The sequence below is a fragment of the Camelus dromedarius genome, chromosome 14, assembly GCF_036321535.1.
Source record: "Camelus dromedarius isolate mCamDro1 chromosome 14, mCamDro1.pat, whole genome shotgun sequence".
Classification (NCBI taxonomy): Eukaryota; Metazoa; Chordata; class Mammalia; order Artiodactyla; family Camelidae; genus Camelus; species Camelus dromedarius.
In genome coordinates, this window is record NC_087449.1 from 49,942,175 (window position 1) to 49,961,854 (window position 19,680).

At 52.9% G+C, this 19,680-nt stretch overlaps 1 long non-coding RNA gene across 13 annotated transcripts; it reads left to right on the top strand.

The window, feature by feature from the left end:
- The first annotated feature begins 3,157 nt into the window (after positions 1–3,157).
- LOC116156808 (uncharacterized) lies at positions 3,158–18,075 on the top strand. 13 transcript variants are annotated; one of them, XR_010383899.1, is made up of 6 exons: positions 3,158–3,263; positions 6,367–6,731; positions 7,020–7,107; positions 7,219–9,455; positions 9,568–13,116; positions 14,245–15,662. It is a non-coding gene; the product is annotated as an uncharacterized LOC116156808 (long non-coding RNA). The 13 variants fall into 13 exon arrangements; XR_010383905.1 differs by lacking the exon at positions 6,367–6,731 and having other exon boundaries at positions 9,568–11,020; positions 12,152–13,116; XR_010383906.1 differs by lacking the exon at positions 6,367–6,731 and having other exon boundaries at positions 9,568–12,230; positions 13,037–13,116; positions 14,245–15,661.
- The last annotated feature ends 1,605 nt before the right edge of the window (positions 18,076–19,680 follow it).

Here is a 19,680-nt window from a genome sequence, read left to right on the forward strand (position 1 = left end):
GAGAGAACCAAGCGACCCTGAGGCCTGGGCTGGGGGAGCAAATGCTGGGCAGGTCTCTGTCCTTCCATCTGGTCCATCAGTGAGTCTAGTTCAAGGTGAAGACGGGAGTGGAAAGCTCAATGCAGATGATCCCATGATACCAATTTGTTGTTAGAGCTCAGGGCAGGAGGAGAGTACGTCTGGGCAGCTGGACCTGGGAGGGTTAAGGTCTCCATTCCGGCTGACATTTCAGGCCCCTGTGAACCAAGTCAGGAGGTGGTGGAGGAAAGGGGAGTGCGGGCTGGGAAGGAGAGGGGGTGAGCTCCGAGCATCTGGTGCTCCGGGTGTCGCTGGTTCCCGCCTCCCTCCAGTACCCTCCCCTCCAGCTTTTTCCCCTGGCCTCTCCCCATCACTCTCTCTCTCTCTCTGTGAGTGAATTAATCTCTCCCTATCTCTTTTTCTGTCTTGCTATCTGTGTCCTTTTTTCTTCTGTGCCCCCACACTCATTTTTTCTCTCCACCTGTCTGAATTGTATCTCTCCCCTCCATCTCTGTCTGGATGTGTGCGCTGGGGCCGTGGTTGGGGGTGTGTATGAGTACATTTCTCACTCTCTTTATGCCTGTGTCACACTCTCATTTTTAAACCCGCTCCCAAAGGCTCTCTCTCTTCCTCTCTCTGTGTGTTTGCATGCAGTCTGTATCTTTCTCTTTTTATGTGTTTTCTACCTTTACCTCCCTCTAGGTGTCTCTGTTTCTTCCTTCCTTCCTCCCTTCTTTTTTTCCTTCCTCCCTCCCTCTTTCTTTCTTTCTCTCTCGCTTTTCTTTCCTTCTTTGCTTCCTTCTTTCCTTCTTTCTTTCTTTTTTTCTTTTCTTTCTTTTTCTTTCTTCCTTCCTTTCTCTCTCCCCCCCCCACTCCCTCCCTCCCTCCCTTCCTCCTTTCTCTGTGTAAATCTCTTTCCTTTATCTCTCCCCACTCCTTTCTCTGCACTGGTTCCCTCTCTCTCTCTCCCTCATCTCTCTTTGTACTTGCTCCCTCTTTCCAAGTGTCTCTGTCTGTTTGTCTCTCTCTGCCCGTGTCTCTCTTTCTTTCAAGGGAGGATCAATTACAATTTGGGGCAGGCAGGCCACCCTCAGCTGATCCTTAGGGAAGGGACACTTTGCAAACCCAAGTGGGGCTCCTGAATCACCTTGTCCAGGTGTAGCAGGAAGAACACAAGTCTGATCTTCTCCACTTCCTATGTGACCTTGGGCAAGTCATTCAGCCTCTCTGACTCTCAGTTTCCTCACTGGTAAAATGGGGCTGCTGTGGAACTGGAGGCCATCACACAGTGTTGGGGGCGCAACAGATAGAGGAGGAGTCAAGACTTAAAGGCTGCCCCCCTGTGGTCTCAGGCCCATAGGTGGACAGAGGAGATGCTGGTGGTGATGAAGGAGCCACAGAGGCTTCCTGGAGGTGGTGCTGAGACAGGCTGTGGGGCACAGACAGCGGGCGCTGTTGGGGGGAGGGCAGCAGGAGGTTGATGCTGGTGTCCTCCTGGCCTGGCTCTGGGCCTCTTCCTCCCCCTACCCTCCAGTACTCCCAGACCCCTCCCCAGGGAAGGCCACCCCTGGGGGCTTCATGCAGGTGGAGACCCAGGGACCAGGCAGGCCTCAGGGCTGGCAGAGTGACCAAACCCCTTGGATCCAACCTGTCAGGAGGGAATCAGTCCTGGTGCTGGGAAGCAGGGCTGGGGTCACCATCCTGCCCCCACCCAGCATGTAGGGCTGGGACAGATGGCACCACCTCTCAGACAGACATGCTCACTCACTTCTCAGGTGTTTACTGAGCCCTGATGTGTGCAGGGCTGGTGATGCAGCAGGGGAGCTCCGTTAAGAGGGGAGACAGAGGCAATTCAAAGCCCACAGGGCACGTGGGTGACTGCACACGGTGACAAAGGAACACAGGTTGTGATGAGGTCATAGAACCGGATGGGCGGGAAAGAGCTGACTTGCCAGAAGGGTGGGCGAGAGCCTCCAAGCCTGGAGGACAGCCTCTGTGAAAACTGATGGTGTGAATTTACTCTGATTGGAGATTCAAGAGAAGGAAGGCCTGGGACGGCTATGCAAGTGGGGCGAGGGCAGAAGGCGTGCCTAACCTAGAGGGCGCAGGGCAGGGCCAAAAGGACTTCAGTGAACCAGGTCTGACATTCTGGAGGAGGAGGCACTCAAGCTGAGTCTTGCCGTTGGGGTGGGATATGGAGATGTGGAGATAAGCACAAGGGCACACTCAGCCCCAGGGACAGTCTGAGCAAAGGCCTGGCACTGGGGCACCTCTGTCAGGGATCCTGAAGACGAGCTTGGTTCGCCTGGCGCACTGGTCACCAGAAGGGAAGTGGTGGAAACCGCGGCGGCAGTGCAGGTGGTGGCTGGTGGGGACAAGAAGCAGAGCCTTGAGTGCCGGGTTACGACCTCGCAGTGAGGGCCCCTGAAGGTCTTGTAGTGGAGGAGGTGAGCAGTGAGCCAGATGGATGGGGACAGGCAGGGGACGGGGGAGGCAAGGACAGAGATGAGCGGGAGCCTGCACCAGGGTGAAGGGGTGAACGTGGGGGGGTGGGCAGGGACTACAACTACTACTATTACTGCTACTGCTGCTAACATCAGACACCGGTATTAAGCGCTTACAAAGTATCCGACACTAAGGCTACAGTTTCCTATTTAATCCTCACAACCTTCCATGGGATTGGTACAAATGGTCACCCATTTTACAGACATGTAACTGAGGCTCAAAGATACCAAGGAAAGCAATGGACACCGTGATGCACCCCCAGACTCTGCTCCAGGAATGGGCGCCTGCCCCCAGCTGCTGGCAGGGCTGTGGGAAGTGGCCCTGGGCTGGGATCCCCGTGGAGGGCTGCCAAGTTGAAGGAACTGCCCAGCCTAAGGTCTCACTCACTCACTGCGGCAGCATGTGCCCAGGGGGTGACCACCCCTCAGCTGGCCTGCAGCTCCCCAGGCCACCTGCCTGAAGTGGGATTTGGTAGGACATTGCTTGGTCAGGAAATTGATGCCAAATTTGCCCAGCAGAGCCGGGGCTCTCAGGGAGGAGCAGACAAGGAAGCCCTGCTTCCTGGACACCAGGGCACCGCCCAGGAGGAGAGGCTTCGGACCAGCTCCTCATTCTTCAGAGGGCCGGGGGGTGTGGTTATTGGGCCACAGCCTGTCAGAGCTGGGGAAGCAGGGACCAGAGGCTGAGCGTCTACTGTTGGGCAGGCATCTTCCACCACTGACGGTTCAGTCCTCTGCAAGGTAAGAAGCAACAAGCCTCCACTTCTCAGGGCTCAGAGAGGTGAAGACCTAGCCCATGGACAAGGCAGGTGTGGCAGGGCTGGGGCCTGAGCTGGTGTTCTGTCCCCAACACCCTGGCTTGAAGGGACCCTGATAACAGAGCATCTGGGACTCAGCCATCAGCAGACCCTGATTTAGACCAGGCTCCAGCTCTTATAGACTGTGTGACTTTGATCAGGTTGCTTAACCTCTCTGAACCTGTGAACTGCGGATATCAAGCTGCATCTCTCTGGGTGGTTGTGAGAATTAGATGAGCCACGTTCTTACACAGCAGGCACTCCAGGGGTACCCGGATCCCTGCAAGGCCCCTGCCGGCCTCTGGGGCTCTCGGCTCCCTGCCCAGGGCCCTACCGCCCAGAGGCCTTTTCAGGGCACAATGTGATTCCAGGTCTGACATCAGCAGCAGTGTGTCTTTGCTTTTGAAAAGCTCCATTTGGATGTGGGGTTGTGGGTGCTGAGGAGCCTGGGGAACATAGCGAAGGCTGAGCTGACCCAGGGCCCCCTCAGTGTAGCTGAGATCCAGAGGGGCCAGTGCAGGGCAGGGCCTGAAAACCTGGGCTCTCCTTCCTGCTCCCTCTCTCCTGGCTCCTGCCTTTTCTGGGTCTCAGCTTCCCTCATCTGTATGATGGGAGCGGGGGTGTTTGGACCAGATGATTTTAATCCTCCTCCTCCTCCTCCTGCTGTGGCCAGAAATCTATCTATTCTGTGTCTCTGTTTTCCCTTGTTGATTCACTTTCTGTCTCCCTCTGAGTTTCAGAATCTCTTTCTCTGATCTGTGTGTGTGTGTGTGTGTGTGTCTCCCTCTTACACACACACACACACACACATGCCCCCACCAGCCTCTGGTGCTGCCCCAGCTCCTCCCCACTGTCTCAGAGGTGCGCCCGTGTCTGGGCAGCAGCTCCAGCGGGCCGGGCTTCATGTGTCTGTCCAGGGCTGGCCCAGGGACAGAGGAAACGAGCAGCAGCCCCTCAGTTGGAGGAAGAGGAGCAGAGAGCCACCCCGGACCTGGGAGGGGAGCTCAGGCTTGTGGGCATTTAATCTTGAATGTTCTGTGGCTCCTTCCACAGCCTCCTTCCTCCAGGTTTGTCCCCAGCAAGCGCCTTTACCAGATCCTTGCCCACAGGTCCAGAATTGGGGGGTCTGGCGGGTAGGGTGAGCAGGGGAGGTTCTTGGCAGGGGCTTTGCCCACTCCTGACACCCTTCTGCTTCTCCGCCTGCCCCGGGACTTTCCCTGGAGAGGACCGTCAGGCCCTCTGGGTCTAAAACTTCCCACTATTAGAACAAGGACAGTGGTGGTCCCCCCTTCTTGGTTGGGGACGATAGATGAGGGTCCCCACATTGCACCAAGCACAGGCCGGCCGGGACTGGTGGCTGCTGTAAAGGAAGGAGCAGGGCCCAGCACGGCGCCTGGAACATAGCGGGGACGCAGTACATAGCGCAGTGAACCGATGGATGCACCTCTAATCACATTCCGATATTCGCTGGACCATTTAAAACACTGTCATGCCTCCGTAATAATCTACAGTTCAGTGCAGCACAATCTCGGCTGCATCTGAACCCTCCTGGCTAGGCCATGCGGCAGAGGGCTGAGGAGACAGAGGGAGGGGGAAGGAGGAATACAGTCAGCTTTGTCCAGAGCTCCAGGCCCCTGCTGGATGCCAGGAGGGAGGTCCCTGAGAGGTCGAGTCTGTCTTGGTCCAGCCATGCGATTTTGAGAACTCAGTCTGTCTTCTCCCTGAGGCCTCTGGCCCATCCACCGCCACCTTTCCTGGTCCCCCAGCCCTGAGACAGAGCCTGCACCCTGGACAGGCACTCCCAGCCTCTCCTCCACGCAGCCTGGCCAGCCTTCTCTTCTCTGTCTTGGCCATACCTGCCCCTGAACCTACCAGTCTCTGCCTGTGCCCACCTCTCTGGTCTCACCCATCTGTCAGGGCCCACCTTGATCTCCCACCTCCTCCAGGAAGCCCCCTGCTCCGTTAGTCTCATCCACATATGCGCCTTCACAGTCAGAGAGGTCAGGGGTGGGGATTCTGAGAGGTCGGCCCAACGGGCAGGTAGAGTCTTCCAGACCATGTTCACCAGGTTCAAGTGCAGGCTTTCCCCGTCCCCACTGTGTGCTCTGCAGCGGGATCTCCTCCTCGCTGGGCCTGTTTTCTCACCAGCAGAGCAGGGACGATGGTGGGCCCTCCCTGGGCTACCAGGAGGGTTCAGTGAAATCAGACAAGGCAACCTACCAGCACACAGTAGGCCCTCAGTCTGGTTTGTCCACCTACTTCCAACTCAGTCTGGATGAGGAAACAGCAGTCAGAAAGGAATTCCCATGAAGAGAGAGTCTGTCTTCTGTGATTCTTTCATCACAACTCTACTGCCTCCAGAGCAAGCTGGACCTACTGGGTGCAGGGCCCTGGGAAAGCTTCACTCTAGATTAGAGCACACAGTAGGAGCTCACAAAGGCCCACTGTTACCCCTACACTAGAATAATAACACATACCAGCCCTGTATTGAGTACTGGGTTAACTATTTCTCTGGCTTGCCCAGTTACTTAACCTCTCTGAGCCTCAGTTTCCCCATGTGTGCATTGAGATCATGACACTCGCCTCATGACACTGCTCAGAGCAGGGGAGGAGACTGTGGTTTGCATGTGACAAGCCCTGGACCCACAGTAGGTCCCACTGGCAGCTTTGTTTCTTCCCCGGCTCTGCCTGCCCCTCTGCCAAGCTCGGAGCAGGGCTTTTCCCCGCCTGCTGGGCCCCTCCGCCCTCGGCACTGAGATGGCATACCCTGCCCAGCGTGCTCTGGGCCCAGCTCAGACGGAGCTTCCTCCATGAAACCCGCCTGGACCCCAAACAGGTGAGCTCTCGCCTGGCTCTTAAATACCGTCCAGACCCTCCTTCAGCCTGAATCTGCCTCCAGGAATGACCATGATGACAACTGTCAAAATCATAAGGAAAATAACAGGTCACCTGTGCAGAACGGTCACTGTGGGGCACCACGATCTGTGCCCACCTGTCCCCTCTCGTTCGGTCCTCACCATATACAACTATCACGCTCTCTGTTTCAGAACTGATGAGATCCAGGCTCAGAGATGTTGTCGCTGCTGCCTAAGGTCACACAGCTGGGAGGTGACTCAGCAAGGGGTAGAAGGAGGTGGCCTGCTCCCCTCCCTCCCATCCCTGCTCTGGGAGCTCCTGGAGAACAGAGCCCATAGCCTCCCACTTCTGGTCAGCACCAGCGCCAGTGAGGCCGCTGAGGCCCAGTGCAGGGCCTAGGGGATGGAAGATGGTGGACTCCACGGAGCGGGCTTGAGGAGACCAGATTCTGGCCAGATCCAGCTCCACTTCTCTGGGTGACTCTGGGCAGGCTGCCTTCCCTCTTTAGTCCTCAGTTTCCCCATCTGTAAAATGGAGACATCAGAGTCCAAGATAAGTTCATTAGTTTTCTAGGTTGAATTCCATGATTTCTGACCCTCATGCTGGCAGATGGTACCCAGGTGCTCCCCCTCCCCCTGGCCTAATTCTCCTAAGCTTCTAACAGCAAGTCAATGAGCCTAGTTCCCTGCTTCTAGCACATTCTGCTCCGACCCTCAGGCGGTGTGTTCTGTGCCTCTGGGACCCTCAGTCTGGGGCTGGCTTACCCCTGGGGGTCTGCACTGCACCAGCAGGTACATGAAACTACGGAAGAAGCAGCTGCCCTTTTTTTTTTTTTTGGTCTCAGGTGGCAAGAAATGTAAATCTTACTTTTGGATTAGAATCAAGACAGAAATTACATGGAGTGGATTGCAAAAGTCACATGAATTTTGAAGGTAAACACAAAACTTCAAGGGTTCTTCCCCAGGAAAAGTTAAGAAGCACGAGAGGAGAAAAGCTCTTTGGAAGCACAGGGATCTGGGCTCATCCCCATTTCTGTCCCTTAGCAGCAGTGCAAGATTGGGCGACTTGAGTTGCCTCCGTGGGCCTTAGTTTCTTCATCTGTTAAATGGGCAGAGTTGTTCTGGATGAAAAGGAACTGGGGCCCAGCTTCCCTTGGCGTGTAGACTTAGACATCATCTCTCCCGTAAGTATCTTGTTTCATTATTCAAATACCTTGGATTAAAAGAGGAGAGGAGAATTTATTTCTGGAGGCAGGTGCCTGGGGATAAAGGGGTAAGTGATGATGAGGGGGAGATGACTGCATCACGCTCTTTCCCTTCCTGGCCTCGGGGCTACTGCCTATTGGAGCAGGGAGAGACCTGAGCCCTCAGCAGAGGCACAACTCCTGGAGACACCAGCACTGCTGCAGAGGTGGGAGGCCCCACTGCAGGGTGAGCAGCCCATGAGAAGGGCAGGTGGATGCTGAGGGCAGAGGGAGCCCTGAGAACACGCCCCACCCACTGCAGGTGCTCAGAGATCACTGGGGAGACCCAAGAAGGAAGTGAGGTTCTATGGTCCTCTGGTGGGTGGAGGGCTGTTGCCTGACGTTAATGTGGCCCCTTTATTTCTTGCTGGTGGGGAAGTCTAAGGCATCCTGGTTGCCAGGAGAATAACCTGCCCTGCCCGGAGCAGCAGGTTCCGAGGGGTGGGGTGTGCTGAGGATGCTCGCAGGTGCTTCTAGGAGAAGGACTCTGCTGTGAAATTTGCATGGGTGACTGCATTTGTGTTTTGTTTTTGCTTTTGTTTTTTCTCTATAACGACCTCAAAATCTCAGGGGCTGATAGCAGCAAACATTTATTTCTCATTCATGAGTCTGTGGGCTGCTTGGGGCAGGGGTTCTGTTTCAGGTCTTGGGTGAGCTCCAGGGGTGCTCCTCGGGCTGCTCCTGGAGCCAGGGGACCCCTGTTCTTCTCAGGGACCATGGCTGAAATGCAAGGAGGGTGAGCTCATGACCAAGTTATGCCTTTTAAGGCCTCAGTTCAGGACTAGCAATTGTCACTTCTGCTATGTTTCATTGGCCAACATGAGTTCATGGCCACATCCAGCATCAGAGGGACTGGGAACTGTGCTTTGCCCGAGCCAGGGTCACGCGGCAGAAGGAGGGAGGGAGGTATCGGGAGCAATCCCAGCTGCCGCCTCAATGCTACAGACTCAGGTGCCTCGTGCAGAACCAAGGAGCACCCAGGCCTCCCGTGTCTCCGGTGGGGTCCCCAGGTCCTCCCGACACTTTGCCCTCAGTATTAGGTAAACTGGCTTGAGCCCCAGGCCGGCCGCTGTGGGATGTTGGGTCTCCCAGGGCTCAGGGCCCTGTGATCCTGCGCCCTCTGGTTTCCTGATTCTGCTCGATGGGACCGCTCTCCTCCCTGCGCTGTTCCCCCTCCACCCCACACTACACTGAGCTCAGAGCCCAGGCGGGAGTTCTCCAAACCCTCCCTCCCGCCTGGCGAAACAACAAGCCATCGATTTTGGGTTTCTATTTCCGATACGACAAAACACTGTGGAAGATGTATGATTGTTATTCTTACAGTGGTTGTTTTGCCTCAAACGTGATGAAATTCTTTCCCCCACCTGTCTGGGTGATCCAAAGAGAGCGCTGCAAAGATTCATCTCCCGCCTGCCCTCCTGCTGGAGGTGCCCCCGGGGCAGCGTGCTGTGTTTTCTTCCATCCTGCTGCACGGATTAGCACATGAAAGGTGCACTTGGCCCAGGAAGCGATCTTTCCTGGAACATCTAATACCTATCCTCTGACAGGGGCTGGTGTGCGAAAAGCCCTTTAGGATTCAGGGTGCTTGGGAGGATTAAATAAAGGAAATTGTGTCAGGGCCCCTGTGCACTGATAGGAAGCGAGTTGGTGTTCGTTCTCCTTTCTTTAGAGGACACCCCACCTTAGATGACCCTGTAATGACTGTCCAGGCCAGGACATTTCAGAGAGCAAGGGGACACGGCTACGAATCATGTCCAGACAGCAGGCATAAAGTGGGACTGTCCCAGGCCAGGTGGGACTTGTGTCTGCTCTATCCCACCATCCCACCCTGGACTTTATCATGGACTCTGTTTCCTCCAGTGTCTCCCTCCCACCTCCAGGAGGATGGGGCCGGACAGGTAGGAAGGCCCCAGGCCCACCTGCAGTGCACAAGGCTGCCTTTTGGCCCTGGAGGGTGAGGCCCCCCGGTGGGCAGGGGCAGTGGAAACCAGCCGGGACTCAGATTCTGACAGACCATCCAGCCTTACGCCTCTCCAGGTAAGTCTGCATTCAGGGCTGGACCCCAGGCATACACCTTCTGGGCTCCAGCCTGCCACCCCTCCACCATGGGCTGATCCTGAAAGCTATCTTTTTTGGCCCTTTGTTTCAGAACTAGAAAAGCCCCAGGGAGAGGTCTGTGCCCCAAGGTGCGCCATCAGCAGAGCCTCCGGCCCTGCCCCCATGCCCAGCCGCTGGCTCCTCCAAGCCTCTGCAGACAGGGGGCCTGATTTCCTTGGATGAGCTGGGATGAGGGTGGGCAGCCCTCAGTTAGGCCTCGGTTGGATCGTGGCTCTGCCCCGTGTGACTTAGCACAGGTCACCCCACCTCCCTGAGCCTCAGTTCCCTCATCTGCGGAGTGAGTACAATTGCATTTTTCTCCTGGGATTGTTATGAGAATCTAGTGGGTCCCCTGAACCCAGAGTCTCATTTATCTCCCACGAGGTCAATCCCACCAGTCTCTGAGCAAATATTTACACTCACATGCATGCACACACTGCACACATACATGCACACACACGCACACACCAGGCATGTACGCACACACCCACAGAATGCACCTAGAACACATCCCCTCTTCTCCTTGGTTCCCAAACCCTTCCCAATCCTTCCCAAATCCTTCAAGGGCCCAGCTCAGATGCTCCTTCTCCAGGATGTCTCTTCAAGACTAGCTAGAGCATTGGCTTTTCTGGATGATACCACCCCCAGCCCATTTGGGGTGGGGGGGCTGACACCTCCTCTTTCTGTGCTCCCGAGGCTTGAATGGGCCTCCATGACCCACGTGTCACCTTATCCATTCATTAGTTATATTTATGTATTATAACTTATCCAGGTGTACAAGAAATAGGGAATAAGCCCTTACAACGGGCCAGTGCTTTACTAGGTCACGGGAGGCCAACGTGAACGAGATTCGATTCCTACCCTCAGCAGCTGTGGGACTAGAAGGAGAGACATCAGTTTCTCCGTGGTGGTGGATCCTGGGCTGTAACAGAAAGTTGATCTCACAGCACCTGGAGGCCTCCCCTCACTGGCATTGTTTCCAGCAACTTCCAGGCTGGAGTCCTAGGGAGGTGGTGGAGGCAAGTCCATCTCTTTCTTTCCCTGTGAGCGCGAATCAGGACTCACCCACCTGCTTCTTTGGGGGATGATTACCTGTCAAGGTTCATTTGAGCCCCTGGCCTCCCGGAGACTCTCCCACCCGCCGCAGGACGTCTGGATGGCCGCCGAGGAGCTGCTCCCCGGGGGTTAGGGGAGTGAAATGACTTCTCCCCCACCTCCTTGCTTCATGTAGCAGGTGGGCACTGTGACATCTCAGGCCTGCCAGACCTGATAACGGAACTGTCATGGTCGGACTGGTCATGGGAGGTGAGCAGCGAAGATTCCAGGAAATCGCGGAGTCTGTCTGCCACACAGGCCATCTCAAATTAGATTGGCTCACTGAGCGATTTCAGATCCTGTAAATTGCATCTGGAGGTCTTCTTCCCCTGACCTGCAGCAGGCCCGTCACTGTGCTGCTCTGCCTCCAACTCCTACAGCTTTCCCTAAGCCCATCACTATTAGAAACAGTAGGTCTGGGCTTGAACCCCTGGGTGGTAACTGACCAGCATGTGACTGACTGCCCCTGATGGTGGTGTGGGAAAATGGGGGTGATTGTTTTAATTGGGTCCATTTCTGCCATAAGAAATAGACATTCACACTGGCTTAAGTTTAAAGCTCGGAAATTTATAGGCTCATGTAACAGAGAAGTTCAAGGGGATTCAGGCACAGCTGGATCCAGGTACTTAAATGAAGTTGTCAGGCATCCATTACACCCCATCTCTTGGCTCTGCTTTCCTCTGAGTGGGCCTCCTCTTGAAGGCCCCCAGGAGCTTCAGCAGAAAAAAAGCACTTTGTAGACTCATGTGTCCACTCCCGAACCAACTACTGTGGCCTGGTTCCCATGCTGGCCATGACTCTGCACGTTTGCGTGTGCTGTTCCTTCTACCTAGAGCACCTCTTTCTCTTTTCTCTTTTGATGTGCATCTCTGAGTCACCAAAACTGAATTCAGCCCCTCTCCTCATGGATGCTCGCCCCACCCCACTCCCCAGTCTGCTTCAGGCATCCCCGCTCTGAGTCTGCATTGCATTTAGTCTCCATGTGTATCATATGATCATCATGGGTTTCTGTGCTGAATTTCATTTCACTGTGAATATAATGAAATTTGAAATAGTGGCCCAGTGTTGCCCACTACCAGCCCCTCAGCACTAAGCACAGACTCTGGTACACAGTTGGTGCTCAATAAGTGTTTGCTGAAGGAAGGAATGGTGAGTGGTGAGTGGGGAAGTTCTGGTGCATGTTCGGAAGGCAGAGGATTAAACTGGGCAGTGGTGGGGGGATGGGGCTGACATAAGACACATCCCACCAGAATGGTGTGGTCATCCCTGCCCCTCCCTCCCTCTGCGTGCTTAGGATCTGCTCCAGGAATCTGAGATGGCCTCACCTCGCTCAGCCTTGAATTCTCAGTTACCCACCTGCCATCCACACTTAAGTAGTCAATGAGATGTTGGCCTCAAAACTGGGCTGTAATTTCTTTTTGAATCTGGGAGGGGAAAACAGATCCGCTCACTCTTCACAATGAAGAGAGCTCTGGCAAGGACAAAATCTCTTCCGGGCACATGTGGTACCGACCAGGGTTCTTGGCCTCCTTAATCAACAGAAATTGGTAAGAGGCCAGATGAGAAATTCAGGCAAGGCTTTACTGGGACATGGGCTGCAGCACGAGGGAGCGAAAACAAGTAAGTGGTTCTTCACTCCTTGGGGAGGGGTGCGAGCTGGGCCCTTAAATGGGACGAGGGTCGGGGCAGGCCCCGGGGTGGGGCTGGAGAGGTGGCTTAGGCGGTCTGCCCACCTCTCCGTGGTGCTGTGTGCCGGGATCATGCACAGTAAGTGTCCTGCTTTTGCTCCCAACACCTCAGAAGTGGTAGGCAGCTGGGCTTTTGGTCTTTTTGTATCTTGTTGTTCATAATTTGCCCCAATCGCCCATGCACACAGTTATTTCTAGTCCCTTATAGTTTCTTTGCTTCTGTTGTTCCGTCCCGGTGCAAGCACAACAGCCCAGGGTTCTAGGTCCCAGGTCCCAAGTCCCAGCCTGTCTCACTTGGAGGAGCTCACGTTTTCGCTGAGCAGCCCTAGAGAATGGGTGGCCAGGGCCCTGCTTCCTCGACCTGCTCCTTGCTTACGGCTGTGTGATCTTAGGCTGGGCATGGCCCCCTCTGGAGATCAGTTTACCCTCCTGACAAATGGGGGTGGCAACCTGCTGTATTCGTTCCCATGAGCTGCTGTACCAAAGTGCCACAAACTGAGCAACTTTAAACAACTGAAACTTATTGTCTCACAGTTCTGAAAACTAGAGGTCCCAAATCAAGGTGTCAGCAGAGCCGTGCTCCCTCCGAAGCCCCTGGGGAGGAGTCATCCTTGCTCTTCCAGCTTCCGGAGCCCTGGGCCTTCCTTGGCTTGTAGACTCATCACTCCGGTTCTGCCTCCACCTTTACGAGGTGTCTCCCTGTGCATCTCTGTGTCCTAATTCTCCTCTTCTTGCAAGGACATGGGACCTGTTGGATTGCGGCTCATCCTAATGACCTCATCTTAATCTGATTATATCTGCAAAGCCCCCATTTCCAAGTAAGTCTCATTCGCAGGTACTGGGGTTAGGGCTTCACTCTGTCTCTTTGAGGGACACAATTAACTCCATAACACCACTTAACTGGATTTTTGAAGTAATTAGGAAATGAAAGTGGGAGCATCTCAGGAGCGTGGGCCATTGTTAAGATGAAGAGCCTGGACTGCCTACTGTTCGGGGTCCCTGCTGGGCCCATGGCTCTGTGCCTTTTGAGTCCCTTGTTCCTCAGCCTCCTGGGAAGGTGGTCCTGGTCACTCAGACACGTTAACACCCCTCGGGTGAGGAGATGTGATGAACTGGCCGCGTCTCCTGGTTTGCCTGCTGTCACATTTAATGCAGGCTCCAAGCCTGGCCACTCAGTCACTGTCATGGAACATTCCAGAGCCAGCACCTGGCTCCTTCTCACTAATGAGGCTCTTCTCAGAGACACAGCCCTCACCTCAGTCAGGTTTCTCTTTGCCCATCTTGTCATATCCGGGAGAAAGGTGGTGTTTGAGTTGTGTGTCAGCCAGAGGAAAAGTGAAGCCTTGCTGAGGTGACGTCCTCCGGGGGCTTTCTTGCTGGTGTGGCTCTTTCTGAGGGAATCTTAACCGTGGTCATCCTGTGGTAACTTCCCCATCCACGTGGCTGGGTGTGGCATGACCTGCAGTAGCTTCCTGACTCATCGATTTAAGAAATGCCTTGAAGAATTCCTTGAGAGATGAAGTCAAGTCAACCTATGAGATGAAAACTATAAGCAGTTTACTATGTGGGTAATTTTGTGCAAAAAACTTTGCATAATCCTCCATGGAGTTTGTACTCAAGACAGGAGACACCCAATATCCCTGTGTTTCCCAGCATCCCTTGCCATGAGGTTGTCATCATGTGACTTTTTCTGGCCAGTGTACTGAGAGCAGAAGTAACACACTCATTTCTGGTCTGAGGCAGTTAAGAGTGGGCATTATGCCTCCATTCCTCTGCTGTGGTGACCACAGGGCTCCAGATGGAGACACAGACCTTATCTACCTTGTCCATTTCTGGTCCCAGTACATAGAAAAATAGGAGGCACATAGAAGGTATTCAATGAATATAGGATGCTTGAGCAGATGAATGAATGCACGAAATGATGAAGTTTCTACATACATTTCCAGTGTTTCTTCATCAAGCAACTGAAAGAAAAGCCTTCATCCAGGTGTAGCGTGAAGACATTTTCTGACTTCCTCTGTCTTGCCTGGTTCAAGTTCGCCAACGCTTTCCTGGAGAGCCCCACCATCCTTGCTCACACTCTTGTGTCTCCTGACTCTGCTTCTTTAGGACAAAAGCCTTTTTCACATTTTCAGAGAATCCTCCTCCAGTGAGCTTTCACAAAGGCAAAGTTTTTTAATTCCAATGAGGTTCAACCTAATCATTTTTTCTTTTTATGATTCATATGTTTGGTGTCAAGTCTAAGAACTTTTTGCTTAGCCTCAGGTTATGAAGATTTCCTCCTATATTTTCTTCTTAAAGTTTCCTGTTTTGCATTTACGTATATGATCCTTTTTGAGTTCTGTATAAGTGTGTCAAGGTTAATTTTGTTGTTTATGGATGTGCAATTGCTGCAGCTCTGTTTGTTGAGTAGGCTAGCCTTCCTCCATTGAATTGCTTTTGCATTTTGTCAAAAACCATCTGAGCGTATTTGTGTGGGTTTGTTTCAGGGTTCTTTCTTTTGTTCCATTCATCTATGTGTCTATCCTTCTACCAAAACCTCAGAGTCTTGATTAATGTAACTATATACTATCCCTTAACATCACATACAGTGATTCCTCCCATTTTCTTCCCTGTCAAGACTATTTTAGCTGTCCTAGTGTCTCTGTTTTTCCATATGAATTTTAGAATAAGCTTGTCTATGTTTATTAAAAAAAACTCACTGGGGTTTTAATAAGAATTGTGTTAAACCTTTGTATCAGTTTGGTGAGAATTCACATATTTACTAGGTTGGGCATTCAAGTCCATGAGCATAGTCTGTTTCTCCATTTGTTTATTTAGGTCTTTTACACTTTCTTTTATGTGTAATTTATAATTTTCAGCATACAGATTCTGTACATGTTTTGTTAAGTGTATAGCTAAATGTTGCATTTTCTTTGATACAATTGTAAATAGTACTGTGTTTTTAATTTTGGTGTCCGTGTGTTTTGTTAACTTATAGAAATATAATTGGTTTTTGTGCATTGATTTTGTATCCCCAAACCTGAACACACTTAGTTCTGGAAGATATTTTGCAGATTCCTTGAAATTTTCTACAGATAACCCATTGTCTGCAAAAGGGATCATTTTATATCTTCTTTTCCAAACGATATGCCTTTTATTTCTTTTTCTTACCTTATTGCAGTGGCTATGAATTCCAATACTACATTAAATAAGAGAGATAAGAGCAGATATCCTTGCCTTGTTTCTAATCTTGGGCAGAAAACATTCAGAATTTCACCTCTAAGTAAGTTAGATGTAGGTTTTGTATAGATGTTCTTTATTTTCTTGAAGATATTGCATAAAATTGGTACTTGTTCTTTTTTAAAAATTTCGTAGAACTCTCCAGTGAAATCTCTTGGGCCTGAAGAATTCTTTTTCAGGATTTTTTTTTAATTATGAATTTAATTTGTTTGATGCCTATAGAGTTATCCAGATTATTTACTTCCTCTTGCTTTAGCTCTGGTAGTTTGGAGTTTTTAAGGAATTGATCCAATTCTTCTATCTTATGAGTATGAACTTGTTTATCTGGTGCCTCATGGTTCCCATTGGTCACTGCTGGTCTCTCCCCCTATTGGTGCCTGCCACCCACCCACCTGGTGTCTCTGGGTCAGGGAGGAGAGTCTTGGTCCTCAGGAACAGACAGGCTTGACATGAGATTTGGACTCACTGGGATGTTGAGAATCTCTGAAAATCTCTGATGTAAGAGAAGCTGCCATGCGGATGCTCCACCATCAGTGTTGATCCACTTCTCTCTCCTTTCCTTCTTCTGAATGATTTGAAGGGCTCAGCTCTTCTGACACTCAGATCAGGTCCCCAGAGGCTTCAGAGCACTTTTTTTGAACTATCAGCATGACCCTTCTATTACTCCTGCTGAAGAACAGTGTAGTGGCTGACAGAGTGGTCTCCAGGACCTGTGCACCCAGGTTCAAATCCCAGTTCCACCGCTTAATGGCTGTGTGGCCTTTGGTGATTTACCTAACCTCCCTGGCCTCCGTGTCCACACCTGCTAACAGAGAAGATGGTGACCCCTTCCTCCTAGGCTTCTTGTTGAATGAGTTCACATAGGCAAGGTGCTTAGGACCATGCCTAGTGCACAGCAGATGTTCTGTAAATATTAGGGAGAAGCGATGCTTTGCTCACCTCAGGAACCTGTCGGACTCTTTGGTCTGGCTTCATGGTCCATCATCTGGCTCCTGCAGACTCTTCAACTGCATTCCTTTTACTTTCACAAATTACTCTTGACCCTGCAGCTGCCCTCTGGTTCCTGAAACACCTGGTCTCACTGTCACCTCTGACTTGACTGGTTTCTCCCACGTCCCCTTGAAGACTGAGTTCAAAGAGCCAGCTTCCCAGGAAGCCCCCCCTCCCCAGCTCGCCCCCTCCCCTCACATGACTTATGTGTCCCCATTCTGTGCTCCCAGAGCCTTTATTCACATCCCTGTCACGGTGGTAGAATTAACACACTCAGTACTATTTATTGAGCATCTACTTTGTGCTGGGCTCTGTGCTGGGGCTGGAGTTACAGTGGTGAGGACGGGTGTCATGGTTCTTGCCTTTGAGGAGTGGATGTTCTAGAAAGAGAGATCTCAGGTCAGCTGCTTTGTCAGTGGTGACCTAAGCTCTCAGCCCTTAGGATAATAATAATGGGGCTTTAGGGGACCTTATAGAAGTGTCTGCGTTCCTGATTCTGACCCACTAGAAGATCCAGGGCATGGTGGATGGAGTAGGGGCCTCCTGTTTATCATGGATAAAGCCATTGCTGGAGGATGGGGTTCAGGCCTGTGAGCATGTAGACCCTAACTGTGAACCCCAGAATTAGACAGCGGTGACTTCCCCTTATCAGAGGCAACACTGGACTCCCACAGGGTTCCCCGAGGTCAGGGTGATGGGGGTCATTGTTCTAAAACCTCCGGCAATGGGAGAGCAGGGCAGACAGCAAGCTCCTTGAGGGCAATCAGGCTCCCAAAAAGAGAGAGGATGGGGCCTGGTGAGCTGGTCCTGCTTCTCCTCAAAGTCCCCCAGCTCTGTGGGACGGGGGAAGCCAGGGTGTCTGGGGGATATCCCTTCCCGAGGAAACCTCCTCCCAGCTCTAAATAACAAAAAAATAGTGTGGCCTTTCCCTGGCTTTGCTCTGTGCTAAGCAGCTTGGCAGGGCGGTCATCATCTTAGGGAGGAGGAAATGGGAGAAGAGAGGCTTAGAAAAATCAACTCACTCTTCTAAACCCCTGGGAAGTGGGAATCGGGCAATGGACCCAGGTGTGACCCACAAGCCCGTGCTCTTTACCACACCCTACAGGGACCACGCCGGGCCCTGGACCCTGCTGGCCTTGCCTCTGACCGCCTGGGGCAGCTCACTTGATGCCCAGAAGCTCTGACATCAGAAAGTGCTCTTCCTTTGAATTCCAGCCTGCCTGCTGGAAGATTCTACCAACTGGTCCTTGTTTTGCCCTCTGGAGCTGCACAGTGAGTTTAATCTCGGCTACGGGAGAATAAATTTAATAAACTCCATTAAACTGTGTAATCTCATAGACAGGGTGCAGAATTTCTGTGCTTCAGACGTTTTTTCCCATAATTACTAGCACCGTGGAAATTGCAAGGATTAGAGACTCGACTGGAGACGGGGACAGATTGTGTCACCAAGAAAGTACAAATGAACCGAAACTCCTGCACAATAAGGCAGGCTAGGATTTGCATTAAATTAAGAGGCAGGTCCAGGCCCATTAACTCCATGGGGACCAACAGTGACCTTCTAGGGTTTGTTTAGGAAATGGGGAAGGTGGAGTGGGGGAGGGGGGCGGAATGGTTATTTGGTGGCAGCTCGTCCTTAACAAAATGAGTTGTTAAAAATTCAGAGATCTAGGCTGGTCCCATTTTCCAGGAGGGACAACTTTCCTTTACCACAGCCAGCCCTCCCCTGACCTCCCACCCCAAGGGAGCTGGGGACCTGCCTCAGGACACGCAGCTGGTCCACGGGACACCTGGGACTAGAACATGGCTTCTGATACCCCATCCAGTGACTGTCCCAACGCATCTATGAAGCCTGGTTCCCCTCAACTTTGGTGATGAAACCAAAGTGACCACCAGCCGGTCATCAGGTGATCAAGAAACACCCACGCTGGTGAAGGAACCACCTCTCTTCAGTAGAATCCAATCGTTAAACATCTGCTCTGTGCCATGTGCTGGGTCAGGGGTTTTCTCATGGCATCCCCTTGTGTGATACCAATCACCTCTACTTTATAGATGGAAAAACTGAGGCTCAGTGTGACAAAATGGGGAGGGGATGAGGCACCAGTGACATCTGCACAAACTGGGATGATGGAGGGGAAGGGGACCTTCTCCCTCCTTCCCCGTCCAGGTCCACCTCTGCCACCACCGTCTTAACCACCCACACCCCACGATGGAGGAGACGTTGTTAATCAGGTTCACTATCAGGGTCTGAGTCACGGAGTGAGCATGGTCGCTGGCCTCAGGGACACGCATCCCCTCCCCCACAACCTTCTCTTGCACTTCCTGTCCCTGCCTGTGATGCATTATGAGTGGAGAGGGACTGTCACTGGGGCAGGGGTGGGAGCCCTCTAGTCAAGATGCAGAGCAGAGGGTAACATTCTAACGAGAAACTGGCCTCTTTGGTGGAAGTGGCGAAAAGTACTGTCAACGATGCCACCACGACGGCCTTGCTGTGAGGAGAACTTAGAAGCAGTACTCAGAGCCCATGACCTTGGCAGGTGGGCAACTGTCCCTGCGCTCCCTTCTCTCCTGGCTGGAGGGGCTGGGGGTCGCCAAGGCAAAGCGACCCTGCTAGGGCCCCTCCCGCTGGTGGGCAACCCCCCAGCACCCCCTCGTCTCCTCTCCTCTCCAGGTCGGGGCTCTGGACGCACAGAGCTCAGCCTGAACCCGGAGGAGCCGTGGGGAGGGAACGGCGGCTCCGCTTTGCTTTCCCTTCTGCTGCCTCAGCCACCTTATCCTCGTCTGCACATCAGGCCAGCGCCCCGGGCTCCTAATTTCAAAGGCCTTTTGAATTTTCTAGGTCATAGTTTTGTTGCTTTTGGCCAAAGTCCACTTCAAAATTTACAGAGCGAAGAGTAGGCACAACACCATCTGTGGAGCAAGTTACGGGGCTCAGGACGGAGCGCGTGGGGCTGACTCAGGCCTCTGTCTGGACTCACGTCCACTGGCTCTTCCCCGCAGACACGTGGCATCGGGTGCGCCATGCTTTCTGTCGCCCAGGTGAGCACGCAGAGCCCGCCTGAGGGTCTCCTGGTGGCCCCGGGGCCCGGGCAGAGCGGGAGGTGCTGCCTGTGGGCGGGGGGCTCGGGGTGCACTGTCTGCTTCGCCCGGCGTGGCCGCGTGCTTTGTGGCCG